Source organism: Pleurodeles waltl, chromosome 6 (assembly GCF_031143425.1).
Source record: "Pleurodeles waltl isolate 20211129_DDA chromosome 6, aPleWal1.hap1.20221129, whole genome shotgun sequence".
In the NCBI taxonomy this organism is placed as follows: domain Eukaryota; kingdom Metazoa; phylum Chordata; class Amphibia; order Caudata; family Salamandridae; genus Pleurodeles; species Pleurodeles waltl.
In genome coordinates this window covers 1527373503-1527388194 of record NC_090445.1, presented here as the reverse complement: position 1 = coordinate 1527388194, position 14692 = coordinate 1527373503, and positions in this window count along the sequence as shown.

The following is a 14692-nucleotide window of genomic DNA, read 5'->3' as shown; positions in this document are numbered from 1 at the left end:
GGCACCAGCCCCCTCAGCCAGTTCTCTGAGTAGGCCACTGGGTCCTGGCCCCCTGCACCCTCCGGAAGGCCCACAACTCTAATATTGTTCCTCCTGGAGAGACCTTCTGCATCTTCTACTCGACGCTCCAACTCCGCCACCCGGGCCTGTACATCCTCATCGGCGTCAGTTCATCTACTTTTGCCTCGATCTCGCCAGTTTTGTCTGCCAGCTTGCGATGGTCGGCGTGCAGCAGGACAAGGTCACTCGCTACCCTGTCTATCTTGGCTTCCAGCGACGTACAGGCGCACTCCAGGGAGTCTCCAATGCACTCCACTGCAGTAAGAACTGACTATCTTGTGCCACCGAGTCCTGTGATTTCCCAGCTCTGGCACCAGAGCGCAAACGCCCCGTCCCGGCCATGCTCCAGGTCACATGTAGTCTCCGTCTGCTCCCAAGTCTCCACACCCCACATCGTCGTTCACTGTATCCGCTTCACACCTCTGACCAGTCTCAGTTGAGGCGGAGGCACCAAGTGTACGATCCACCACCCAGGAGGCACCTCCAAACGTCAGCCAGGACTACCAGGGCCCACTTCCAACTCTGCACCGCTGATCCCCAGGTGGAGCTGGTTCCGCAGTAAACAGCACCAGGCGTTTTCCCCCACGTGTAGCCCACTTCGTTGGTGACAGGTAGCTGGCCGCCAAGGTTTCCCTGTATCTTGCTTTCGCACGGAGGTCCAAGGTAATAGGGCAGGCCGGGCCCGCTTGTCGGGGGCATCAGCTCGCCACCATCCGACAGCACGAGCAGCCCGGCCCACTACCTCCTCACTTCCAGTCGTTCGTCACTCTCTCTGGTCTCGCGGGTCTCACCAAGAATTTGCAAGTTTGCAGCAGGCCAGAAAGGCCCCAGATGGATACAGGTGTGCATCGGCTGCTCCTCGGGGGCCCGACCAGACCCCGAACACTCCCCACTAGCAGCTCCTTTATTGCACCTGAACAAAGGGCTTAGTCCTCCGGTGGGCGCCCCCCTCATTGCCCCCTTTGCCACAGTCAGAGTTTCCTCAAATGCCGCCGGGGCCCGTCGGTTCCCAGAAAATCTCCAAAGGTCCAGCCTGGGCTTACCCTCTGCTCCCCGGGGGCCCACGCGTACCGCGCATCCGTTCTGCGTTCCTCGTCCCCCGGGGTGTTCCTTACCTCCGCAGGGGATGGCCACCGCCGAAGGATCGTGCCTCAAGGGTGCTCCAGTCCAGGAGTGCGGTCTTCCCGCTCGTGCCACTCCCCTCCACGCGGCAGCCCTGCAGGCCCAGGTTACGCGGATGCGGCTCAGCTCCACCGCACATACGCAGAGGGTCCGTTCTCAGCCCCAACAGGTTGCGGGGCCGTCGGGGCTCTGATTCAGTCACCCGCAGTTCCCCAGCCCCCTCACCCATGGATAACCCGGCGCGACACGGAGCTCTAGTAGCTCGCATCCGCCATGTTAGACGGCTTGGCAACGCCCCTGGGTTATAACCCTCCTCATGACAGTTCTGCACAACAATTGCCTGGTTTTCAGTCCCAGTTCAAGCAATATCATGGACTTTCAATACAGCTTGTCAAATGAGAAGGTAATGTTGACGTTTCGGCCTGTAGTGTCAATCAGTGGTCATCATCAGGACTCAGTGTTGTTAAATAATACCCACACATAAGAAACATTTATTAACAACCAGTACATGCAATCTATTAAATCACACCATGTGTACCGCCTTTTGAACCCAAAAAAACACCATAACACAGGTGTGGATACTAGTATAAGCCACCACCTATATGGCAAGGAAAGTTCAAATAATACTTTAAAAACATAGCAAACGTGCCCCATAAAGTACACTGTGTCATTCTCCCAACCAGAATAGCTGTATTCTGCTACTTACAACAGGTTGCAAAATAGACTCTGTAGCAACACACCAGGGGACTTCAACCTACAAGCCCAAATAAACAAATCTACAAAGATTAAGATATTAGAATTGCTTAACCGTCTTACAACATAAACTCTAGAAAAACTCTGCCTCCACTGCAGCGTATGCATACCTTTTAAATATGAGACGGCTAGCATCTGTCTCCATCCACATCCGCTCAGCATGGTAAGTATACTGTTGTGGACATCAGTAAGTTAATAAATAAAATATCCATCTGGGCCATCAGCTCAGTCTATGTTAGTAAGATACACACGCTGGGTGTCTCCCTATTACAGAGCATTCAGGTAGACACATGTCACATGACCAATGCAGTAACTGCGGGGGCCATCTTTAAATGTAATAATGGCCAATCTAAATACTCTCCAATAATAAATCTACTTTCACAACCCTGCTGTAGGTAGCCCCAGAGTCTAGCTTATCCATAGAACAGATAGAAAAGACCCAACCAATTATTCTCAGGGCATCACAGCCCACATACCAACCATACAAAAGAAAAGGACACAATAGAAACCCTGAAAGGGACCATGCCCTCTCTAGTAGAGATACTAGATATCGATTCAGTGTCCGCACCTGCAGGCACAGAACCATGAAAGGCGGTTAAGATCCATAACCGTCTATGTGGAATACATCACAATAACTGTTACGTTCAAGATAGTCTATCTACGACGTTGCTAGTATCTGCCAATCCACCTGTGGATTCAGACCCTTTTTAACTGTATCTGCAAGCCAACTCTATCGGTTCTCTTTAATGGTCAACAGGCGATCCACATTTACAAGTCTTTTTGAGGGTTTTATAACATCAAGTACAAATAAATAAGTGCATATCGTTGGGGGCATGTTTCATAAGATTTTAATGTTCAACCAGAGGAGTGTGATTGATGTTGAATAATCCGTTTTCTGACCCCTTGAGTGTTTTACCAATGTAAAACAAAGAACATGGGCATTGAATACAGTAAATAAAATGTTTAGAGCCACAATTAGAAAAATGTTTCAGCTGCCAAGTTCTCTCATTTAGACAACATGTTTTTACAATTTTAGTGGAAGCACATGCAGTGCAATTCCCAAAGGATAATGTCCAACCCTTGGTGTTAGCCCCCAGATGTTACTCTAGAAAGTGAGCATTTCTCTGTGCTTATGACTGTGGTGTTTTGCAGCTTGACTCTAATCCACATCTGGGGTAGAGTGACAGTTAGGCTTTGTGCCTACTTTTCATACAGCCTGTACACAGGGAGGGTGGAGGTGTCACTGAGGTGCAGCTACATTTTGAATGGTCTTCCTGGACTTAGAGAAGGGGAGGCGGGGAACACCTGTTTTTACTGGAAGCACATGCAGTGCAATTCCCAAAGGATAATGTCCAACCCTTGCTGTTAGCCCCCAGATGTTACTCTAGAAAGTGAGCATTTCTCTGTGCTTATGACTGTGGTGTTTTGCAGCTTGACTCTAATCCACATCTGGAGTAGAGTGACAGTTAGGCTTTGTGCCTACTTTTCATACAGCCTGTACACAGGGAGGGTGGAGGTGTCACTGAGGTGCAGCTACATTTTGAATGGTCTTCCTGGACTTAGAGAAGGGGAGGCGGGGAACACCTGTATTTGTAGAGGCTGATCCCTAGCTTCACAAAGAGGGTTGTTTACCCCCAACTGATGTCTGGAGGCTGTGCTGGAGGAGAGAGGGGACACTCCTGGAACCAGTTGTAAGCGGTTGGAACCTCTTCTCCCCCTCTTTGAAAATGCTTTGCAAAACTGAGTATAAGTACAGGGGATTTTCCCCATGTTGGGAGGCACACTGGTGCACAAGAAACATCTCAAAGAAATGTACACAGAATGCTGCTGAAGGGACTCGCCAGGAACCGCCTTGGATTGCTGCTGCTGTGACCTGTGACCTGCTGGGTCACGAGGAGAAACTGCCACTGACTACACACCCCTTGTGCTGGCCTGCTTTGTGGGCCCTACTGCCCTGTGCTCCACTTGTGTCCCCCAGGGGCTGGCTACTGTGGCCCCTGTCCGCTGCAGCTCTTTGCTTTTCCGCGTGACAATAGAGCTGTGTTTGAGGCTCCTGTGCTGGAAGAGAAACGCCTGGACAGTGCTCTGTCCTTTATTTGTTTAGCACATGTAGAGCAATTTTCTCTTGTGCCTGAGTGAGCTATAAGCAGGAGTAAAGCGATTTTATTTGTTTAAAGTTTACGGCACAATGAGAGCTCGATCGGGTGTAATGATCCCTGAGTGCAGAAATCACGGTCACAACCCGGGCAGCTCGTATCTGAGAAGCGTGTCCGAAGCACGCTGTGTTTAGGGCCCCAGGGCACGAGAAAACAGAGATTAGGGTGTAGAGCACTCAGCAGAGTGACCCCGGGGCACCAGTAGGCACCTTTTATGGTGTGATGATCGCCGTGGCCCGCCGCCCCCTGACTGTGTCAGCAGGATGCTGCTGAGCACTTGCGTGGCCTGCGAAGGGCAGAAGAGGACCCTGGCTCCAGAGCTGGCCCGTGAGTGAGGCCTGGAGGCCCAGACATTAGCCGGGCCTGGTGGGAAAGCCGGGTGATGTGACTCTGAGCCTAGGAGGGCTCTAGACACCTGGCAGTGTTATGTTGAGCTGCCCCTCCCCCTTATTTGTCTTAGGACCCCTCAGGCCCTGATTGACATGGCTGCTGTTTTCTAGGGGCAGCCCTGATTAGAGAGGGCATTGTTTTTTGGGACAGGTGGAGGCCTCAACTGAGGCACCGCCCCAGGTAGGGCCAGTCTGTTCCCCATGATGTTCGGAATGCGAGGAGCTCCCGGATCGGGACACCGATGTCCCTGGTGTCATCTAGGGCATGGCAGCCCTAGCTATTAGGCTGCCCTAAGCCCCCTGGGAACCATGGTATTTTCTTATGTGTGCAATGGGGCAATATGCTGATGATCCATGTCTCCGATGCATGTATAATGATATGTCTTCATGTCTGGCCCTGTATTCTCTGATGTTCCTTGTATGGGCATTTATGAGGGTATATTTACTAGGACATGTGCATCCTTTGGTAAAGTGTTTACCGTTGCCCAGACATTTATGGTGATATGTTTTTCATGACTTGCCATGTGTTTTCTGATGTTTTATGGGTATCAATTATGTTTTTATGACATTACATGTGCTTTATTTTAGTAATGTTTTCCTGACCTCTGCTTATGTTGCAGAATAACCAGTAACCTATGTGTTCTATATGACTACTGCTGGCTTTCACAGAGTAATAGTATTGTGTAATGTTCTGACAACTGCTTGGGTAGCAGGGTATTACTGACATGTTGTGTTTGGTCTAATAATGTTGTGTACAATACAGTTTATTTTTATATAACTTAATGTTGTGTTTCCTTTGTGGTGGGGATAGTGTGTCACGTGTGATGTGATGTTTGTTGTGCAAACGCTTTACACACCTTTGAGATAGGCCTGACTGCTCGTGCCAAGCTACCAAGGGGGTGAGCAGGGGTTATCTTGGGTGTGTAACTCCCTCACCCTGACTAGAGTGGATGGGTTCTGCCTGGCTTAGGTGCATACCATAGCCACCCAAAAACCCCATTTCTAACAGCTGCACATTAACAAACTCAAACCTAGGCCAACAGCCTAAAAAAACGACCTCCTCACTAACAAATATTTTGCTGATCAAACCTACCCCCCTGCGGCCCCTACTGTGCCCCGCAAAAGATCCCTCCCCGATAAGCATCTCCTTGTTATACGAGCACCTCCAAGTTTTAATTTATCCCTCCATCCTAAAACTGTAAATCTTACTTTAAACAACTAGTCTCTAATCAACTACTTCTTAACCTTAATCTTCCTACCTAACTCCTGCATTCCCCATGTTTTACCAATGGAAACTCAACAATACGTTCTGTAACTTTCTGTACAAACTTTTCATACCACCGCTAAGCACCTGTCTCAAGTGACAAACCAACAACAAAACCCCTTTATGTGCACCTGTCCAAATGAATCGTACCAAAATCTCCAATGCAAGAAACCTAAGGAAACCCAAAACCTAAAACCTGTGGGATGGGAGGGCAGGGAAAAAGCTATTGGAGTGTTATTATTGCGCCACCAGGTCACCAAACCCTAAAATGGTGGCCTGAAAGCCTAAAGTAGCCCCATTCAACAAACATTTGACTGCACTACTTTCCAAAATTCCCCTGGGTTGGGTGGGGGCAGATCTCACTATGTTTGGCTGTCCCCTAAAAGCCCAATGGTAAATATGATACAGACAAAAACTGACCCTCTTGAAACAGGTGCACATTAACAAACACAAACCTATGCCAAGAGCCTTACAAAGCGACCTCCTCACTAACAAATATTTTGCTGACCAGACCTACTGCCCTGCCACCCCTATTGCCCAAACCATCCCTCCCCGATAAGCATCTCCTTGTTATACAAGCCCATCCATCCTAAACCTGTAAAATTTTATTTAAACGACTAGCCTCTAATTAACTACTTCTTAACCTTACTCTTCCTGGCTACCCCCACATTCCCCGAGTTTTACCAATGGAAACTCAACATCGCATTCTGTAATCTTCCGTACAAACTTTTCATGCTGCCGCTACCCAGAAAAGGGCAGTTCCTGACTTTTTCTGCCCGCCCCACCTGATTGCTTTTGGCTCCTCCTCACCTCCATAAGTTCAATGCCCTTGGTATCACTTCCTTCAATTCCAAAAAATACAGCTCCATTCACAACCTGGATAGATGTACACCTTTGCCGCACAAAATTCAACATTATCATACTGAATGTCAATGTGGCACACTCAGCCAAAACCCATATCTCTGCAAAAATGACTCAATTCCATATGATTCTTCCTATGTGTCACTGCAACCCTTCACTGCCTATGCGGCATGAACTCGGTCCATAACACAAAGCAACCGGACAATTGTACCTTTAATTGTCTCAGATCCAGTTTCATAGCTCTAATCAGCACCATACACTTCTAATTAACCAAATAATTTTCAAACAAATGCAGGATCAACATGTCAGGGCATCGTCCCCTCACCAGCATACTATTGAAACAACTGATAAGTTGACACCATCTCATGCATCTCTTCTTCCTCCAAGTCACCAAAATCTTGTGCTGCTGGAAACCCAAGTTGGGCCCAATTCTACTCTGTGTCGCCTGCCATTCTACCCTCTTGACCAAGGAATGTCCTACCACTCAAACGGAAATCTCCTCAACACCTGGCCCCGTGACAGAACCTGTAACATAAAATTAAGTAAATATCACACAGAAGTGGAAAGAGGTGAGCCACCCCCCTCCAACGTGCACATATCTAAGAAAACAATCTGAAGACCATTGACACGGGCTCATGATGTCCTCCCACTCTCCTCCGTGCATGCTTGCCTCAGTAGCGTCGCTAATACTAATATAATGCATTCCACAAGCCTGAAATCACAAGGGCTTTGCACAATATAGAAAGGAGCTGGAAAGCTGTGATCCTGTGCCCAGCCTGCCACTGAAAAAACACTCCTTTGTGCTCCCTGCATATCGCTGCTCAGTTTGCACCCCAAGCTACTGGACAAATCTCCTGTACTTCGTTCTTCCATTGTGCGCTCTCTGATCCATTTTTTAACTACACAGCCGCACAACCACCCGTCCACAGTTGTGGCCATGTCTTCCCACAAGACCCCTCCCCTATGCTTGTTACCTAAGAATTCAGACACTCTAAAGGCCGCAAAAACATCAACAACATGAGCACGGAAAAAATGCACTTCTTCACCTCTCCTGTGCATATCCGAGGCAATTGCTGCAGAATGCGTCTGAACACATCCAACGAAGGAGGTCTGCAAAGTCTCCCTGAGTGACCTTGCTCTCTTGCCCACCCTTTCAGCATTCTTTGTCCCAGCTCCCCAGCTGAGGAAGCATATCCCCACAGCAGTTTCCCCATGAAGGAGAGACCTGCTGATTTCCCTGCAATGGTTACCTAGACATACTTTCGTCCATCAAATCCAAAATAAACTGAATCATATCTTCGGCCCGTCTCCAAACCCCCCTCCAATATTGAGCCCAAGATGCTAAAAACTCTGCGCATGCTGGCCTATATGCTCTCCTAGTTGACTCTGCGATGGACCCTACCACCAACTGTACCACCTTCTGTTGCCTACTGACCACAGCTCCACTGGAATGGGGGTCTTCAATATTTCTGTCTCCTTGGCCAGACCAAAGAATCTCTCCCACTGAAAATGATGCAAAACATCCGTAACATAATTTTTGGCACCGGGAACATGCAGTGCCCGGAGAGAAATAACGTGTAGCAAGCAACCTAGTACAAAAACCCTCAAGAACTTCAGCACCTGCTCATCTGTGGCTGACTGCCTGTTCACCTTCTGTACCATGGCCATGTTGTCAACTCTGAAAAGCATTGTGTGGTGAGCCAATTCTGCACATCACAGTGTCACAGCCACTACCAGAGGAAAAACTTCCAAGAATGCAATGCTTCGACCTCCTGTCTTCCATTAAGCAGGCCACTCCTCTGCACACCACTGACCTTGCAAAAACAGACCAAAGCCCAGTTCTCCCGACAAGTCAGAAAAAATCTGAACATCCCAGTCCACTTCATCCTGCCTGGCCAGTGGTATACCACTGGAAGACCCAAAAAAGAAAGACCAGATCCTGAGATTCTCCTTAACCCTGGCTGACAACCTCATGTTGTGGTGCGGCAGGGAACTCCCTGCTAGAGCCAAGCCTAGCCGCCTACAGAAGGTCCTACCTGCCCTGACTACTCTACAAGCTCAATTGAGATGACCCAGCAGGACCTCCATCACCCTCATTCTCACCTTTTCTTTAGCCAGAATTGCTGTCACTAATGTTAGCATTGCCTACTTTTTGTCTTGGGGGAGCCTCACCTCCATGGGACCAGTATCCAACTCTATCCTGAGGAAAAACAAGACCATACTGGAGACTTCCATTTTTTTGGGTGCTAGAGGGACCCATAAGTCATCCATGAGCTCCTGGAATCTTGCCAATGCAAGCTTGCAGTCTGCCAAGCCAGGCAACCCCATAAAAAGTAAATCATCCAGGTAATGTGTCACCAGCTGATGACCTGTGTGTCATGTGAAAAGGCACTGTAGAAATGAACTAAAGCACTGAAAGAGCGCACATGAGACAGAACATCTCATTTTTAGTGCTTTGTCCACATACCATTTACCATCAAAGTGTATACCCAGCAGTTAAAAATCATCCAGGTGCACTGGAAGCAACCGAAACGTTGACTTCACACCACTTTTTGTCATCAACGCTCCTTGTCATGCCTCCACCACCAAGGACATGGCCATATCTACTGAAGAATATGATACTGAGACCAATTCCCCAGGAATTAAATCGTTCACCAATGGTTATATGACAGCACAATGCATGCCTTTACAACGCAGTCTGAACCATAACCGCATAATCTCCACGCATGCCTGTACAACGCATGCCTTTACAAAGAATTTTGTTGTAAAAGCATGCCTAGTAAAGGGCTATGTGGAAATGGCATCATGGTTCTGTCATACAACCATCATCACCCGCCCTGAGGCCCCAAACTACCACCAGCCCTAATAGCTAAACTACCCGCCCTAAGCCCTGAAAAAAAAAACTACCACAACACCCCACCCACCCTGAGTCCTAAAACATTCCCCCACCCCAATAACTAAACTACCCCAACGCCCACTGACCCTAGGCCCTAAAAAATAAACTACCCGACCCCCTCACCCTGCCCCTAAAAACTAAACTATCCTGACAACCCCCACCCACCCTGAGCCCTAAAAACGACCCCAGTCCTAGTAGCTGAACTACCCTGACTCCCCCACTCACCCTAAGCCCTAAAAGCTGAAACTAACCCGGCCCCTCACCCTACCCCTAAAAAATAAACTACCCCACCCTAAGCCCTAAATAAAAAACTATCCCGACCCCCCTAACCCCCACCCTTAAAACTAAACTACCCTGCCTCACCCGAAGCCCTAACAACAAAAAAACTACCTACACACCCCCACTCCTGCTTCTGTAAAAAAATAGCCCGAACCCTCCACCCACCCACCCCAAGCCCTTAATCCACCCCGCCCCTGAAAACTACCCCCAAACCTGCCCCAGCCCCACTTACCTCACCCCGTCCTCTCCTGCTCTCTGCCCTTTTCTGTACGTTAACCACGCATATGCGTAGTTTCGCACATGCGTGGTTAAGGCACAGAAAAAGGCAGTTGTTGTTCCTGCAAGCGTGATTACGCTTGCGTGGTAAACATCTGCGTTGTTTACAATGCATGGTTGTGACGTTTCTGTTCACCGACCCACCTTCAGGCTACGACAACTGCTGAATTAAGCAGAACTGTCCTTTTTGCTCCTTGGGCACCACACCTATTAGTGACACAATCAGGATTGCCAAAGGCCAGTCCTCAAAAGTGCCTGTCATTCTGCCCTCTGAAATTTCTTTGTCCAGCTTTTCTTGTAGTGCCTACTTATGTTCTTTTGCACAGCGCAAATTATCTGCCCACCTTTGAACCTGCGGAAACTCATACCCCAAGCGAAGACCTAATTTGAAACCTTCTCTCAAAATACCTGCCTTAAGTGAGTGATCATAAAATCCAACCAAAACTCCAGTCTATTTAACTTATCCGGTGTATGAGCTTGTACCCGGAGGTCCTTGTGTCCCTCTACCCCTTCTATATGAGCTTTGCTACGGAAGCAGGTGCAATCCATGCCACCCCGTAGAGCTGTCACTGTCCCAAGGGCTGTCCTTGCAAACCCCCTGTGTTACAAAAGCAATGTATGAGGGCATGTTTGCTAGCACACCTGGAGCAATGGTGCTGAAATGTACAGTATATCAGAGATCACAAACTCTTCCTGTAGTCCCAGCTTCCACACCTCTGAATGTCTGCCCATATTCCTCCTCCTTCGACAGCTCCTTCGAACGCACTTCTCTATATAGGAGTTTAAACATCTCTAGATAGTATCCTTTGCACATCTTTTCTTTTGTCGCTAGTTTTAAGTGTGCCCCCAAAGGCTTCTTCATTCTAATGTAGGGAAGAGATCATATTTTCAGCTCCTTGCTTTCTGGCCTTTCCTTCGTATCCCCCTCAACTTCTGTGCTCTGTGCCTTATCACCCTCTTCACACACAGTATTTTCTGTCCTGTTCTCTTCTTCCTTCGTCTTTTCCTTCTCTGCTCCCTTAGCAGTCCCTGCGTCCACCAAGTCCTTTTCCACTCCCATGTCCACCAACACCAAACAGTCATTCCCTCTGCCCCTTAACTCTATACCCTGCACCCACACCTGTGGATACCAAATCTGGGCCCTGCCTGCCACAGGGCCCTTACCTTGCTTCAAGGATGGTGTCCATGCAGGTGCTTGCCACTTTGCCAGTCCCTCCCAGAGTCCGTGGTTGCCCAGTGTAGTACCTGCAATGAGCTAGATAACAACACATTAGCTGCACACCCCACCCCTGGCCCTGCCTGCGCTTCAGCTGTACCCTCATCCTCACACACCTCGCCTTCCTTGAGGCTCTCTGACCCGTAACCCAACATTTACACCCCCAGTGTGGCCTTTGGCCTTGTCCAGGCCAGACCCTTCTGCTCGTAATGCCCGGACATAGTGTAACTCCTTTGATGTGTGTGCCCACACCCGGTGTCCAGGAGGACCGTATTAACCCCAACATACAGGTCTAGATGGACCCGTCCTTCTACTGCTCAAATAGTGCAGGAGGTCACCCCAGACCTACCCGCTGTTGGAACCAACAAGGTCATGCTGGACCTACTTCTGTTGGCTGTGGCAGAATCCCATGCAGTTGTCTCTTCCCCTCGGTACACGTGAGATGCGGCAAGCTCTCCCGAGTCTGGATAGTAGCCCAACGGCCCAGGATCAAGCTTAAAGGGGCAGTCACTTTTGACTGCACATCTTTGCCAAATTCCCCCTGGGGCAGACCTCACTACATTCAGCTGCCTTGCAAGAACCCATTCTGAAACAGAGACGCACAAACACTGTCACTGAGACTGGAACCGAGGATACTCGGACTTGCTGTCACTAGCACATTTTGACAATGGGACAGTAACACACTGACAATGAGAACTGGAAACACTAACACTTATATTGTGATACACTGAGAGAGGGATTAGGTGATATTGATACTCTGATACAACCACCATCAACCCTGGTGCCAGGGACGCACTGATTGAAGCAAATACACCACACTATCCTAGTACAGAAACACAACAACAATAAGACAGTGAGGCACTAACATTGGGAAAGCATGACTGTGAAACTATGATAGAAAGACGCTGATCTTTATCCTCAAACAGGGAGACTAGTATCAAAACAGGGAGATATTAATGCTTTGGCAGAGTAATATTGACTGTAGAACTAGAAGACACTGGTGTCAGGACTGGGAGACACTGGTCCCTGGATGAAAGACACTGATGCAGAGACTGAAGAAACAAAAAGACAGGCAGACAGGAGCACTGGCACTGGAGGTGCTACTAGGACAGGGAACAATATGCATTGGATCAAGGAGACATGAAGAGTAGGACGGGGAGATGTGTAAACTAGGAGAAGCCAAAAGGAACACTGGTATCAGGAGACAGGAACAATAGAACAAGGAGACAGGAACACTAGGAGAAGGGGGTATGAACACCAGGAGAAGGAAACATAACAACTATGACAAGGAGACATTAACACTAGGGCAAAGAGACACAAACACTAGGAGAAAAAGACATGAAAACTAGTAAAAGGAGAGAATCATTGGGGAGGCATGGACACCAGGACAAAGAAGCAAGAATACTAGGACAAGGAGACCTGAACATTAGGACAAGCACATACACAATCTAGGAGAAGCCAATATGAACACTCATACAAGGAGACACAAACTCTAGAACAAAGAGACAGGAACACCAGAAGAAGGCATGAATACCAGGAGAAGGAAACACAAAAACTAGGACAAGGAGACACCAACACTAGAACAAGGAGACAGGAACACTGGAACAAAGAGGCATGGACACCAGTGTGGGAAACCCTACACAAATGGGCACCAGGTAAGACAGACAACAGAATCAAACTAGGGACTCAGATACAAGAGTTAAACAATGATATCCCTTGGTCACAAATATTGCATTAATATTCCCTAGTGATAGCCACACCATAGAGGGGACATGCATCAATCCCCTTTTTTCACATTTATCACCGTTTTTCCACCCATAGTACTTCCTTCTACCATGGTTGTGAGTATAATTTAGATTTAACCCCACTTTGATACCATTACCACAGCCAGTTAAATCATTTACATACTTTTTGCAGGTATTACTATGCATAAACATGTCGACCTATATGAGCGACCTCTACATAAAATTATTTTTGTGCTCAGTCCATCGACTATTTTCTTTACGGAGAGTTCTAGCATTTTTTCCACCAGGACACTGACTACAGACAAGACTCTACCTATATTTATTGTGATTTACTCACCCCGAGTTCTTTCCTCTTAGTGTTTAGAGACAATAATATGATTATTAACCTCTTAGTCTACACCAGACCTTCTTTTTAGTGACGTCTCTGTACTTAACCCCTTCGCTGCCAGGCCTTTTCCCCCTCCTGTGCCAGGCCTTTTTTTGCCTATTTAGGGCAGTTCGCACTTAGGCCCTGATAACTTTTTGTCCACATAAGTTAACCAAGCCAAATTTGCGTCCTTTTTTTCCAACATCCTAGGGATTCTAGAGGTACCCAGACTTTGTGGGTTCCCCTGAAGGAGGCCAAGAAATTAGCCAAAATACAGTGAAAATTTAGTTTTTTTCAAATAAATTGGAAAAAGTGGCTGCAGAAGAAGGCTTGTGGTTTTCCCCCTGAATATGGCATCAACAAAGGGTTTGCGGTGCTAAACTCAGCAGCTTCCCAGCTTTCAGGAACAGGCAAACTTGAATCAGAAAACCCAATTTTTTAACACAATTTTGGCATTTTATTGGGACATACCCCATTTTTGCAATTTTTTTGTGCTTTCAGCCTCCTTCCAGTCAGTGACAGAAATGGGCATGAAACCAATGCTGGATCCCAGACACCTAAACATTTCTGAAAAGTAGACAAAATTCTGAATTCAGCAAGGGGTCATTTGTGTAGATCCTACAAGGGTTTCCTACAGAAAATAACAACTGAAAAAGAAAAATATTGAAATTGAGGTGAAAAAAACATAAATTTTTCTCTACGTTTTACTCTGTAACTTTTCCATGCAATGTCAGATTATCGAAAGCAATATACCATTACGTCTGCTGGACTCCTCTGGTTGCGGGGATATATAGGGCTTGTAGGTTCATCAAGAACCCTAGGTACCCAGAGCCAATAAATGAGCTGCACCTTGCAATGGGTTTTCATTCTATACCGGGTATACAACAATTCTTTTGCTGAAATATAAAAAGTGAAAAATTGGTATCAAGAAAACGTTTGTATTTCTAAAATGGCCACAAGATAAGGTATTGAGGAGCAGTGGTTATTTGCACATCTCTGAATTACGGGGTGATCATACTAGCATGTGAATTACAGGGCATTTCTCAAATAGATGTCTTTTTTACACACTCTCCTATATTTGGAAGGGAAAAATGTACAGAAAGACAAGGGGCAATAACACTTGTTTTGCTAATCTACGTTCCCCCAAGTCTCCCGATAAAAATGATACCTCACTTGTGTGGGTAGGCCTAGCGCCCGCGACAGGAAACGCCCCAAAACGCTACGTGGGCACATCCCATTTTTTTTTAAAGAAAACAGAGGTGTTTTTTGCAAAGTGCCTACCTGTAGATTTTGGCCTCTAGCTCAGCC